A 15,162-nucleotide genomic window follows, 5' to 3' on the forward strand; every position below is an offset into this window, starting at 1 on the left:
GTTTGCTGAAGGTGAGAGAAGTAAGCTAACTTGTGTTGCATAGCTATTCTGGACCAAGGACATTATAGTTTTATTTAATTCAATTCTCTCAATCATTCTGTGAGGAAGACACAATTATCTACATTCTATGGCTAAGGTAACCAAGGCTCACAAGATTTAAGTGGCTTTCTCAGTATCATACAATAGGCCCAGAACAGATTAAGGAGTGGGATACATGGGTATTTTCTATGTTTCTGTAACCGACATTAAAACATTTGGAAAATTTCGTGACAGTTAATCTAGGAATTCACATTAGATTCCTAGCCATCATTTGAAATATGTAATTAGTCCTCTAGGGCCGAAGGAGAGAAAAACAAAAGCAAGAATATAACATTCCTCATTGGTGTTGATCCTATCCCCAAGGGGTAAATGCTGATCAAACATTAAAAGAATGTTTTTGTTTTTAAATTAGGACTGCATTTTTAGTTTTACAAAAAACTCCCCTGTGTCAATCAGGCATAGTTATATAGTGTCGTTGGTTGTTTCCCAGGAGAAGGACAGTGCAATGGAGTTAAAGGGCAGATAATTTATTAGCGCATATTCTCAGGATCAACACCTGTAGACAAAAAGGAAGAAAGCAGAATTGTGCCAAGGGAGAGAGTAGGCTGTGGTGAAGATTCAGCAAGGGCTTTAACCAACTCCAAGTGAAGCCTTGGAGCTGGGCCCTTCAGAGTTGTTTTGACTTGGGCTGGGATGGTCAGGTCTTTATTCAAGCAAGTAAACCAGCCATTGAATGATGTGGGTCAGCTGCCTTAGGATGGCATGTGACTGTGGGCAAAGGAGTACTGAGGGATCATGGAGAATAATTTCTGGAGATAGCTGACAGCTTAAGACCACTAGCTGACAGACTCCCAACCACTGGGAGAAAACGTCCCTCATCTCTAAAGGAAGTTCTGAGTGGATCATCAAATACACGTAACTCTTTAATGATTAAGCTAGTCTTTAAAATCAGACCTACGTAGTTCTAAGCACATGCTTTGTCTCATATTATTGTGCCTGTGTGAATGCACAGGGAACACTGTTTATGACTACTACCAAAGTTTTAACCTCTCTAATCAGACTTCAGAGTATCTTAAAGAACAAAACATATGGGCCTGGTTGCTCTAGTATATGTTTGGTTTGGCTGCAACAATTGTGAACTAGACATGTGAAGGGTCAGGCTATAGCATAATATTTCCCCCCTACTCTCCACTCTGAGAAACCACTCTGAGAAGAGTCACATGGAGATGTACACAAAGGCTGTGTCGCAGGCCCTGGAACCTGTCCTAATCCCTGGGAAGTACTATACAGGAAAAGAGCTTGGTTCATAGTAAACTCCCTCTAGCCTTTGTTTCCCATCTTGAAAGAGATACTTGCAGCTTTGCAGTAAAATATAGTAAATGCTGATGGACGTTTGCATTTATTTCCCTCCAAGAGATGTCAGACAGCCAAAGATTCATTATAGGTAAGCCAGGTAAGTTAATAGTGATCCTTGAATGTTTCATCTGACCAATGAAGAATAACTCAAAGCAGGGAGCCAAAAATTATCCAGACTATAATATTGGAGTCTTTACAAGCACAGCTTGAAACAAGGACTCAGATGCAGGTAGATTTTTTTGGAGAGGTAATTCCAGAAAGCAGGAAGGAAAGAGAAAGGGAAGCTTTTAAAAGTGTCTGTTATTTGAACTGGTTATTGCAGTAGCCAACTGGGGTGCAATCCCACTAAGGACTTTTGAGAAACCTTGCAGAATGCACTTCAAAATTACCTGATGAAAAGGTGGGTGGTTGAGACATTTTTCTAGTGACTCCCATCTCCCATTGTATAATGATCTCCCCTGGGAAGATTAATTCTCCCACATGTTATGAGTAAGCTCCCTTGGTTTTTGAGAAACTGTTGAATAATAACATTGGAGAATCCAGGTGGGAAACTGTCAGCCTGAATAAGTGCTGTCCACCACACCTGCTGCTGAAATACTCTTGCGCTGTGGGATTGTGGCATAAGACACCAAAGGTGTCTGCTATAGCTAATGGTTGCCCAGGTAGTTATCTAGATGGCTTTTGAGGAATTAGCTCCCACAAGAGCAAGAGTGGAGAAGTGATCACCTTGATTGTCAAGCTCTTCAACATTTCTCCTCTCTGGTGTTCGCAGGAGCTTTTTTCTGCTGATATTAAAAAATATTTGCGCCCTTAGGAATTGTTTTTCTAGGACATTTCTGGGTTTCTTACATTTAGTCCTGGCTCAATTCTCCAAGATACAAGAGCAATTTACCCTTACTGGGCCTCCCTTCTTGCCCCAAGTAAATATCTGTGCCTATGCCTGCTGAGAAGAACACAGGTAAGGAGATGTGTGAATAAATGGTATTTGCAAAGCTGGAGTAATTTCTCCCAATTATATATGTTTTAATTAATTGGCCTGATCAATGCTTACTAAAAGAGCTAGTTATCAATAAAAATGTCATTTTAGTGACCTTTATTTTGTCTGCTGAAGTCTGTTTTGAGTACTGAGAAGCGCCTCTGGAGTTAGCCTTCAGCACTAACTAACTTTGTTACTTTTTTGTGTTTCTGCATGTCTTTTCTGTAAATTCTATGATTTCATTATACGACAAAATGGGCTTCTGTTTCATATTTTTTTTCAATTACTCAGGCAGTTGAGATATGACATTTCACTTCATTTTGATTCATTGAATGTAATTCAATAAAGGGTGGAGAGGGAGTGAGCTAAACTCTATGAGCAGACGCTTTTCATTGCAAACCAGTTGGCTTTTCTCCTACTTTTTGAAAAATTCTGATAACATTCATGCTTCCAGATTCCTCTCCCTCCCCTCCTTTTTTGGCTATTTCCTCGCATTGATCCTTGAAATGCAATTTTTCAGCGCAGAAAACAAGGCCGCTTCTTTGGCTGATGTCTAAGGAGAAAAATAAACATAAAAGTAGATTTTAGGCTTCCTTCTTTATTAACTACCAACTGTATGACTTTACATAAAGTGATGCAGTCTCTAAAACCCAAATTCTGGCTATCCTTGGTTATTCAATAAAGGGAACAATATTTATTTTTTTAAAAGAAGCAAAGTAGATTTCTTTGTATATCATAACTCTCTTAATTTTCACAGCATCCCTGTGACTAACTGCTATACTAGTCCCATCTACAGATGGTGAAACTGAAGCATGCAGGCATTAGGTAACAGTCTCACAGTCTACGCAGCTATTAAGTAGGGAAGCCAGCATTTAAACCCAGACAGTCTGGCTTTAAATACCCATGCTCTTTGCCGCCATTTTATACTGCCTCTTTGCTAAACCTCTTTTTATAAAAGTCTTTGGTGTGAGTTCACCAATACCTTGTCAAGTCATAACGGAGTTCAGGACACCAACGTTATTTATATAGACTGTTTAAATTTGTTTGAAAATTGTCAGTGAAGCAAGAAAATTTTTGCTGATTCTAATCTTTGTACATACAATCTAATTTCAGCAGTCCTGATTTCTTTCACAAATCAGACTCTAACGATGTGCATACATATTTTTCTCTGATTCTGCAAAGTACTCCAAATGTGAGGGCTACAGTTTGGAGATATTTTTTAATTATAGTATGTAAAATGTGATGGAAAATAGTAATTCTGTTAGTGAGTTTTGACTGGCCTGCATCTTAAAATCACCAGAAAAACCTCACTAGCTAATCGTAGTGGTGCAATTCTGTTATAATTTTTTTTTCTAGTTTCAAGATGTAATGAAGTCTATAACACACTAGATGGTAGCCTTGTCACATGAGCCCCCAACCACAGAACACAGGCTGAAAACTAAAGTGAGAACAATTCTTTTTTCAAATTAGAACATTTAAAAAGATAGATGTGAATGCAGGGCCAATAATGGGTCTACTTTTTGATTTCAGGGTTGGAGTCCAAGACTTGTGGAGGTGAGAGAATTGTTTTCTGCTCAGTAGCTCAATAGTGTCAACAGGAGTTGACTCAGAGAGTTTTTCCCTGCATGGTTAGGAAAGGTCACTCTCTGCTTCTTGTAGAGTTGGAATTATTGTAAAAAGCTTTTTAGGGAGCTCATCAGAAAAACACCAATAAATAGTTCATTTGCAATTATACACTAAAGTAACAGATTCCTTATAGCTGTTAAGTTTTATGCTTAATTTATGACTATATGTATAACTATATGACTATAGACAAAATATATGCTAGACATCGTGTGAGTATTTTTTCCCTCCAATACATAAGAAAGTTGAGGAATGAATAAAAGGCTAATAGTCTCAATATTATTATATACAGTCCATTAGGATCACTGAACATCTCTTGTCTTTTTCCTCATCCCAGAAATGATTCCTCTAATCTTTACCCCTGTTAAATTCAGTTCAAGAGCAAATGTTGCATACCCGAATCTTCCAGTTAGCATGTCCTCCTGTCTGCTGAATGGGAATTGAAGTGGTTAGAAGCAAGAAAGGAACTTCCTATCTCACAGAATCTAGAAAGATAGACACAGTTCTAGCATCCCATGCGGAAACCCTGATCACACTGCCCTGTAAGCACAAAGACTTCTTCAGGTGAACTAGCCATTAAACAGGCTTTGGTGGGTTGGCTTTGGAACCAACTACCACATATATACAATAATGTGCTTGTGAGACATAGATTTGTTGAATAGTACAAATTATTCAAATGGTTGGGCTGCAACCAACTTCTCTATTAGAGACTAAAAATAATGTTTATCTGTTTCATTTTCCATTGGGCTCCTATAGTTTTAATGAGATATCCCAGGTCAGATGGCTGCTGCTGTTCTCAGTTATCTTGCTGCAACTATTTATTAACAAAACAATAATTATGACATGACTTAGGCTCAGTAGGATAATCCTGCATTATGATTATTTTCTTGGTGATAATGACATAAAGCTTTCTGTACAACTGCATTTTTCTGGGCAAAATTTAGATGAGTGTTTTGTATAATGTTGAATAAAGACAACTGATTCTGAAATACCATCATCAAACTCTACTTTAAAGAGACATAACAAATCTTTAATGCACGTAACAACATAGTTTCAACTTGTTCTGCTGGCCTTTAAACCAGTTTCTGATTGTATAATTGTTGGTCATTTCATGGTTACTTCTGCTTTCTTCTTTCCTTCTCTTCTTCCAGCAAAAATATAATGAGTACTCATGTGTCAGTTACTGTGTAAGAGCCAAAATAAAGATACACGTCATAAAGGCAAGGAACTCTTTGCCTATTACCTAGTAGATAAATTGAAACTACAGAAAAGCATTAAAGATAGATTGAAGTAACATTTGAAGATTCACATTTCCAGCTCCTTGCTGTATGCTATCATGTATGATATAACATTCAACACTCACAACAATCTTTCAGTGGGAAACTGAAATACAAAGATGTTGAGAGTCTTGATTCAAGGATGTGGTGAATTCTAGAGCATTCACCACATGTGGAACTGTGAATCAATTAAATTCTAGAGAATTCACCACCTGTGGAACTGTGAGTCAATTAAACCTCTTTTCTTTATAAATTACTCAATCTCAGGTAGTTCTTTGTAATTGTTTTGCATTTATGTCCAGTGTACTCTTATTGATTGCAATCACAAATGAATGCCTAGACATGTTCTCAGTTTTAAAACTAAGCCTCACCTAACCTCTCTCTAAGTGCCTAAACCAGAAGACTTGGCGAATTGTAATAAAACCTGCTGTGTTCAGGAGAATCAGCTTCCTATAACTGTGGCTCTATCAGCTATGTGTTTAGCTTATGCAAAGTTTCCCTAATGGTCTAAAGGGAAAATTCAAAATCAAAAGATTAAGGGTATTGCCTACATCATTACAAATAAAGGAATAAGGTATTCTATAGAATTGTTTATATTTATCCCTCATTGTAGAACAAATTCATCAGAACAAAAATGTTAACCAGAGGTGGCCCAAATATGTTCTACTTACTTTTATTTTTCTGTGAATTCCTTGACCCTCAAAGCTGGATATACAAATCAACTAAGCTATGGCCAAGGCCAGCTATAGTTCCCAAGCCAAGGGCAAGACAGTGTTAGCTGCCTCTGTCCTGTTATGTACAGGGATTTGGAAGAAAATCCTACTCCCCAGGACCTAAATCAAAATGTTATCATAATCTAAGAAGAATCGAGTCCAGTTCTATGAAAATTTTAACATGAATCTGTTTGAAAGTCAAGTTTTGTCTATAATTTTGAAAGATGAAAGATGTAACAAAGTAAGGATTTCTCTTCTGGAGATGAGGATGAGATAGGGGTCTCCAGGTACCGTAATCAAGAGCAGAGGTGGTCTGGGTATGGTGACTTACACCTCTAATCTCACAACTTTGGAAGGCTAAGGTGGGAGGAAATGCGGTGAATTCTAGAGAAAGTGTTTGAATTCAGTTGTCTTTCATTGATGTCCAGTATACTCTTATTGACTGCAATTACAAAAGAATGCCTGTACATTTTCTCAGTTTTAAAATTAAGCAACCTTTAGTCCAGGAGTTTGAATCCCCATGTCTGGGGAGGGACCTGGTGGGAGGTGATTGGATCATGGAGGCAACTTCCACCATGCCGTTCTCATGATAGTGAGTGAGTTCTCATGAGATCTGATGGCTTAAAAGTGTGTGGCAGTCCCCGCCTCACTCTCTCTCCTGCTGCCATGTAAAACATGCCTTGCTTCCCCATTACCTTCCTCCATGATTGTAAGTTTCCTGAGTCCTCCATAGCCATGAAGAACTGTGCAGAAACCTCTAACCAATCTCAGGTAGTTCTTTATTGCAGTGTGAAAATGGACTAACACAGAAAATTGGTACCAGGAGAGTGGGACACTCTTATAAAGTCACCTGAAAATGTGGACGCAAATTTGGAACTGGGTAACAGGCAGAGGTTGGAAAATTTTGGAGGGCTCAGAGGAAGACAGGGAGGTGTGGGAAAGTTTGAAACTTCCTAGAAACTTGTTGAATGGTTTTGATCAAAATGCTGAGAGTAATGTGAACAATGAAGTCCAGGCTGAGGTGGCCACAGATGGAGATGAGGAACTTATTGGGAACTGGAGTAAAGGTCACTGTTGCTATGCTTTAGCAAAGAGACTGGCAGCATTTTGCCCCTGCCCTAGAGATCTATGGAACTTTGAACTTGAGAGAAATGATTTAGGGTATCTGGCAGAAGAAATTTCTAAGCTGCAAAGTATTCAAAATTAACCTGGCTGTTCCTAACTTCATACAGTTATATGCATTCACAAATAGATGGTGTGAAATTGGAACTTGTGTTTTCAAGGGAAGCAAAGTGTAAAAGTTTGGAATATTTGTAGCCTGACCATGTGGTAGAAAAGAAAAACCCATTTTCTGGGGAGAAATTCAAGCTGATGGCTGCAGAAATTTTGCATAAGTAAAGAGAAGACAAATGTTAATTGCCAAGACAATGGGGAAAATATCTCCAGAGCATGTTGAAGACCTTTGCAGCAGACCTTCCCATCATAGGCCCTGAGGCCTAGGAGGGAAATGTAATTTAATGGGTTGGGCCCAAGGCACCCCTGTTTTGTGCAGCCTTGACACAGGGAACCTTGTGTCCCAGCCACTCCTGCTCCAGCCATGGCTAAAAAGGGGCCACGGTGCAGCCCAGGCCATGGCTTCCGAGGGTGCAAGCCCCAAGCCTTGGCAGCTTCCACACAGTGTTTGACCTGCCACTGCACAGAAGGCAAGAATTTGGGAGCCTCCACCTAGATTTCAGAGGATGTATGAAAATACCTGGATGTCCAGGAAGATGTCTGCTGCAAGGGCGGAGACCTCATGGAGGACCTCTACTAGGGCAGTGCAGATAGGAAATGTGGAGTTGGAGCCACACACAGAGTCCCTGCTGGGGCGCTGCCTAGTGTAGCTGTGAGAAGAGGGCCACCATCCTACAGACCCCAGAAGCCAGTGACAGCTTGCACCATGTGTCTGGAAAAGCAACAGATACTCATTGCCAGACTTACTTGAGTAATACAACATCTAACAGAGTCCAGAAAGACAGATATATTCCTGGCATCCCATGGGCAATGGGGTTGGAAATTCAGAAAAAAACATGAGGCACAACTAGTCCCTGCTCCATCATGTCTGGAGCATACTCTAGGAAGGCTTTGAGGGGCATCTCGATGTTTGAGGCTAAAATCGTCTTCTCATCCAAATGCCAGGCAGTGATTTTGGCTGTTGGCTGAGACCTAAGCTGGGGCTGTCAAATAAAACACCTGCATATGCATTGTCTCCATGTGATCTCTGCTTCTGTGTAGCATGGTGGCTGGATGCCAAGAGAAAATGCCCTGAAAGATAGCCAGTTGGAAGCTGTCAACTTTCATAAATTTGTCTCAGATTTCACATTGTATCACATCTACTGTAGTCACAAATTTGCCCAGATTCAAGGGGAGAGAATATAAATCTCCCTTCTAATATTGGAGGAATATTAGAGTCACATTGTATGAAGACCATGTGCTTTGGGAGAGAATGTGGTGATCATTGGAAAATGCAATCTGCCACATCCAGTCAACAGAATTCCCTTTCTCACACTTAGTATTATTTATATGCTTTGTAAAGTAAACTCAGAATTAATATAATACAAATATAATTTGATTGATCGTATTTTGGGTACATTATTTATTTGGTTGTGTTCTATGCAAACAAGCCATATACTGGGATAAGAAGCAAAGTCCTTTTTTGAAAGTGGATATGATACTTATGAACTGAACCATATAATGTGATTACAAATCCTGACCTGCTTTCAATAATTTTGATGTATTGAATATATCTAGAATAACCTTATATGTCTATTCAGATATTTAAAATATTGTATTATACTCTATAATTAATTTTATAATGTAAGGATACATATTTGAAAAATTCTGTTAAATTTTTTTTTTCCTAAATGGTTGTGGTAGGGGAATAACATTTTGTATTTTCCCTAAAGGCGAGTATGGAATACATAATTATGTAGTGGTAAAATATAATTCAATTACAGAGAATTTGAGTCATAAACTGGATGTACTACATATCTCTGAGTGATTCATTATTTGCTCCATGCACAGTTCCCTAATTAAGGAAAAGAACTTCCTGTTGGGATTGGATTAAGTCCTGTTAAAGGTATGACTCAAAAATCAAAATATGGGTAGACTTAACACTCTGTATTGCCTTATTTGACATCAGTAAATGACAATTCTCCTCTTTGAGGAAATAAACCAATGATCACGGTTAAAAGACAAGACAAGTCTGAAGAAAACTTTTAAACAAATAAATTTAGGTCAGTTGTGTAGAACGATAGTAAGCTAGTAAAGCAAGGGACATAAAAAGTTTAATCAACAATTCAGTTATGTATTTAAGGAAACATAAACACTTCCATGAAAAGAATACCTTGATATGTATTTATTGTATTTGTTCTTAATGCATAGTTCTCAAATACTACCATAAAAATAAGGAAGAATATAGACAATCTAGATAGGCCTATATCTATCAAAGAAATTGAATTAATAATTAATAACTTTCCAAAACAGAAAGCACCAACCCCAGATGGGTTCACTAATGTATTATACCAAACATTTAAGGTATATGTTATATTAATTCTCTACAATCTCTTTTAGAAAATAGAGGCTGAGGGAATATTAACCTCATCGTATGAGGCCAGCATTACCCTTTTACCAAAACCAGACAAAGATACTACAAGTAAAGAAAATTGCAGATCAATATATCTCATGAACATACATGAAAAATCCTTGACAAAGAATTTAAAAATTGAATCCAACAATGTATAAAAATAATTATACCTCATTACCAAATGGCATTTATTCCAGGTATGCAAGGCAGGTTCTACATTTTAAAATCAATTAATATAATTAATCACATCAACAGCCTATAAAAGAAAAATCACATAACTATCAAAAGATGCAGAAAAGATATTTGGCAAAATTCAACACCTATTCATAATTTTAAAAAAAACTCAGCATGCTTACCTAATTTGATTACTATACATTGTGTCAAAACATCACTATGTATACAATAAATGTGTATAATTACATGTCAATTAAAAATATGTCACTGTGTTTAGGGGAGGAAAAGGCCAGTTTGGGCTAAGGTGATCAAGAAAGGCTTTAGGGAAAGACAATACCTGAACTGGATCCTATAAAATGTTTAAGACGAAAGCAGACCAATCAGAGAGCTAGTACATTCCAAGCAAGTTTAGAAACATAGATTTGAGCTCAAACTGTGAGCAGATTTATTTTCTTCAATTTAGAACACTTTATTAATTAAAATATTTTATTACATTAAAAAAACTATCAGCAAACGGTAAGTAGAGCAGAACTCCCTAACCTTGAAAAATAACATCTACCCTAAACCTACTGGTTACATTACACCTACTAATAAGAAATTAGAAAATGTCTTCTCTTGCTACTTATTTTACCATTGTACTAGAAGTCCTAGTTGATGCAATCAGACAAGCAATAAAATAAAAAATATACAGATTGGGAAGAAAAAGATATAACTGTGTTCAATGACATGATAGTGTATGTATAAAATTTGAAAGAATGGACAAAATTCCTCTAGGTGATAAGAAATTATAGCACAGTTGCAGGATGCAAGGTTAATGTACAAAGGTCAATGACTTTCCTATATGCTAGCAATGAACAAGTGGAATTTTAAATAAAAAACACAATATCATTTACATTAACACCAAAGAAATTAAATTCTTAGGCATAAGCTTAACAAAATATGTACAAGACCTACATGAGGAAACCTACTGATTTAAAAAAAAAAACAGAAAAGAAAAACTAAATAAATGGAGAGAGATTCCATGGTCATGGACAGAAAGATTCAATATTGTGAAGATGTCATCAGCTCTTCCCAACCTGATCTATACATTCACTACAATCTGAATTGAAATCCCAGAATAAGTTATTTTGTGGTTATTGACAAACATTCTAAAGTTTATATGGAGAGGCGAAAGATGCAGAGGAGCCAGCATAAAGAACAAAGTCAGAGGACTAATACAACCTGACCTCAACTAATACTGTAAAGCTACGGTATCCAGGACACTGTAATACTGGCAAGGGTATACATAGATCAACCAATAGAATAGAATAATTCATCAATAGACAAGCATAAATATAGTTAAGTGATGTTTGACAAAGTAGCAAAGGCAGTACAATGGAAAAAAATTGTCTTTCAACAATTGGTCTTGCAACAACTAGACATCTATATGCAAAATAATGAATGTAGATGCAGACCTTACACTTTTCACAAAAATTAACAAAGTAAATAATTATCCTAAATGTAGAACGCAAAATTATACAACTCTTAGAAGATAACATCTGAGAAAATATACGTGTCCTTGGGTATAAAGCTAATATGTTAGATCCAATGCCAAAAGTATGACCTGTGAAAGAAAGAATTGGTAAGTGAAACTCCATTAAAATTAAAAACTTATATTGTGTAAAAAACACTATCAAAACAATGAGAAGACAAGCAACAGACTGGGAGAAAGTATTTGCAAAAGATGTATCTGATAAATGACTGTTATTGAAAATATATGAAGTACAATAAAAACTCAATAAGAAAATGAACAACACAATTAAAAATGGACAAAAGATATGAAACAGACTTCTTATCAATGAAGATAAACTGATGACAAATAAGCACAAAAAAATTGCTTGACATCATATGTCATTAGGAAATTGCAAATTAAAACCACTACACACCTGTTAGAATGACCAAAATCACAACATAGATAACATAAAATGCTGGTGAGGATTTGCAGTAACAAAAGCTCTCATTCATTGCTGGTGAAAATGAAAAATGGCACAACCATTTTGAAAATGAAAAATGGTACAACCACTTTGAAAGACAGTTTGGCAGTTTTTACAAAACTAAACATATTCTTAACATATAGTTCAACAATTATGTTCCTTGGTATTTACTCAATGATTTGAAGATTTATATTCATATGAAAACCTGTGCATAAGTGTTTATAGCAGCTTTATTCATAATAGCTACAACACAAAAGCAACCAAAATGTCCTTCAGTAGGCAAATGGATTAATAAACTGTGGTATATGCAACAATGGAATTATTCAGTGTTAAAAAAGAAAGGAGTTATTGATATGGTTTGGATGTTTGTCCACTATAAATTGCATATTTAAATGTAATCTCCAGTATTAGAGGTGGGGCCTGTGGTGGGTCTTTGAATTGTAGGGCAGATCTCTTTTGAATGGCTTAGCACTACCCCCTTGGTAATGAGTGAGTTCTTGCTCTATGTTCATGTGAGATCTGGTTGTTTAAAAGTATGTGACACATCCTCTTCTCTCTCTTGCTCCCTCTCTCTTGGTTTAGCTCTCGCCATGTAATAGTTTCACTATTTAAACCTGCCCAAGTCTCATGTTGAAATGCAATTCCCAATGTTGGGGGTGGGGCCTGGTGGGAGGTGACTGGATTATGAGGGCAGAGTTCCCATGAATGAAGTAAGTTCTCATGAGATCTAGTCATTTTAATGTGTGTGGCAACTCCCCTCCCCTCACTCTCTTGCTCCTGCTTTTGCCATGTGACATGCCAGCTCCCCCTTTGCCTTCTGCCATGAGTGTAAGCTTCCTGAGTCCTTATAAGCAGATACCTCATGTCATGATTCCTGTATAGCCTGCAAAACTATGAATCAATTAAATCACTTTTCTTCATAAATTATGCAGTCTCCAATGTAGCAATGCAAGAATGGCCTAACACACCATGTGATGCGTCTGCTCCCCTTTCACCTTCCTGCAGTAACTGTAGGCTTCTATGACTGTAAATTTCCTCATCAGAAACAGATGCTGGCACCATGCTTCTTGTACAGCCTGCAGAACCATGAGCCAATTAAACTTCTTTTCTTCATAAGTTACCTAACCTCAGGAATTCCTTTATAGTAATGCAAAAATGGTCTAGTACAGAATATTGGTCCTGAGGAGTGGGGCATTGCTCTAAAGAGAAGTGAAAATGTGGAAGCAGGTTTGGAACTTGGTAACAGGTAGAGGCTGAAAGAGTTTGGAGGGCTCAGAAGAGGACAGGAAAATGAGGGAAATTTTGGAACTTCTTAGAAACTGGTTAAATGGTTGTGATCAAAATGCTAATAGAAATATGGACAGTGAAGTCCAGGCTGACCAGGTCTTAGATGGAAATGAAGAAGTTATTGGAAACTGGAGTAAAAGTCACCCATGTTATGCCTTAGCAAAAAGCTTGGATGCATTGTGCACATGTTCTAGGGATCTGTGGATACTTGAACATAAGAGTGATGACTTAGGGTAACTGCCAGAAGAAATTTCTAAGCAGCAGAGCATTTAAGAGGTGGTCTGGCTACTTTTAACAACCTATGATCAGATATGGAAGCAAAGAAATGACCTAAAGTTGGCACTTATATTTAAAAGGGAAGTAAAGTGTAAAAGTTTGGGAAATTTGTAGCCTTGCCATATGGCAGGAAAAGAATCCAAGCAGGCTGTAGAGTAACCACTTACTAGAGAGATTAGCGTGACTAAAAGGGAGCCAAGTGCTAATATCCAGGACAATGGGGAAAAGGCCTTGAAGGCATTTCAGAAATCTTAGAGACAGATGCTCTCAGCTCTCATCACAAGCCCAAAGGCAGAGAAGGAAAGAATAATTACAGGCGCCAGGCCCAGGGCCTCATTGCCCTGGTCAGCCTCAGGACACGGCTCCCAAGATCCTGGCTGCTCCAGATCCAGCAGTGGCTCAAAGGGCTACAAGTACAGCTCAGGCTGCCACTCTGGTGGACATATACCATAAGTCTTGGTACGTTCCACTGGGTGTTAAATCTGCAGGCATATAGAATGCAAGTGTGAAGGAGGCTTTGCAGCTTCCTCCTAGATTTTAAAGGTTGTTTGAGAAAGCCTGGGTGCCCAGGAAGAAGCCTGCCACAGGGGCAGAGCCTTTACAGAGAATCTGTAATAGGGCAGTGCAGAGGGTAAATGTGGGGTTGGAGCCCCAACACAGAGTCCCCACAAGGGCGTTGCCTCATGGAGGTGTTGAAGGGAGCCACCACCCTCCAGGCCCCAGAATGGTAGGGCCACAGGAAGCTTGCATCATGAGCCTAGAAAAGCTGTAGGAACTCAGCTCCAACTCATGAAAGCATCCATGGGTGCTGCACCTTACAAAGTCACAGCTGCAGAGCTGTCCAAGACCTCGGGAGCCCACTCCTTGCACCACTCCATGTACTGGATGTGGGACATGAAGCCAAAGAAGACTATTTTGAAATTTTAAGATTTAGTGGATGCCCTGCTGGGCTCTAGTCTTGCATGAAGCCCATAGTCCCCTTCTTTTGACCAATTTCTTTCTTTTGGAATGGATATGTCTACTCAATGCCTGTACTGCTATTGTATCTTGGAAACAAATAACTTGGTTTTGATTTCATAGGCTCATAGTTGGAAGGACCTCCATCTCCAGATGAGACTTTGGACTTTGCACCTTGCCATCTTTGAGTCGGGACTGGAACAATTTAAGACTTCTGGGGACTGTTGGGAAGGCACTATTGTATTTTGCAATATGAAAAGTACATGTGATTCGGCAGGTGGGGAGGGGCTAAGTAATATGGTTTGGATGTTTGTTGTCTCCAAATTTCATGTTAAAATGTAATACCTGGCATTGGAGGTGGGACCCAGTGGAAAGTGTTTTGGTCATGGGAGTAGATCCCTCATGAAAGGCTTAGTGCCATGCCCTTGGTGCACGAGTGAGTTCTTGCTCTGTGTTCACATGAGATCTGGTTATTTTAAAGGGTGTGGAACCTTCTCACTTTCTCTCTTGCTCCCTCTTTCTTGCTCCAGCTCTTGCCATGTTACATGCCTGCTCTCCATCTGCCCTCCAACATGATTGGAAGCTTTCAATGCCCTCACCAGAAGCAAATGCTGGTGCCATGCTTTCTGTACTGCCTGCAGAACTGTGAGTCAATTAAACCTCTTTTCTTTAAACATTACTCAGTCTCAGGTATTTCTTTATAGTTACGCAAAAATGGCCTAATACAGCTATCAACCACGGAAAGACAGAGAGTAACTTTAAATGCATTACTACTAAGCAAAAGAAAACAATGCGAATAGGCTACATACTGTATGATTCCAACTACGTGACGTTGTGGAAAAGGCAAAACTATAGAGACTGTGAAAAAAAGATCAGTGGTTGCCAG

General features: G+C 38.3%; 1 long non-coding RNA gene across 1 annotated transcript in view; it reads left to right on the forward strand.

The window, feature by feature from the left end:
- The window catches only part of LOC134757991 (uncharacterized), a 112,912-nt gene extending 97,957 nt beyond the window's left edge, over positions 1-14,955 (forward strand). The window contains exon 3 of the long non-coding RNA XR_010132681.1: positions 14,807-14,955. This is a non-coding gene — a long non-coding RNA (uncharacterized lncRNA). The remainder of the gene's footprint in view (positions 1-14,806) is intronic.
- The last annotated feature ends 207 nt before the right edge of the window (positions 14,956-15,162 follow it).

Source organism: Gorilla gorilla, chromosome 2 (assembly GCF_029281585.2).
Source record: "Gorilla gorilla gorilla isolate KB3781 chromosome 2, NHGRI_mGorGor1-v2.1_pri, whole genome shotgun sequence".
NCBI classification, from domain to species: Eukaryota; Metazoa; Chordata; class Mammalia; order Primates; family Hominidae; genus Gorilla; species Gorilla gorilla.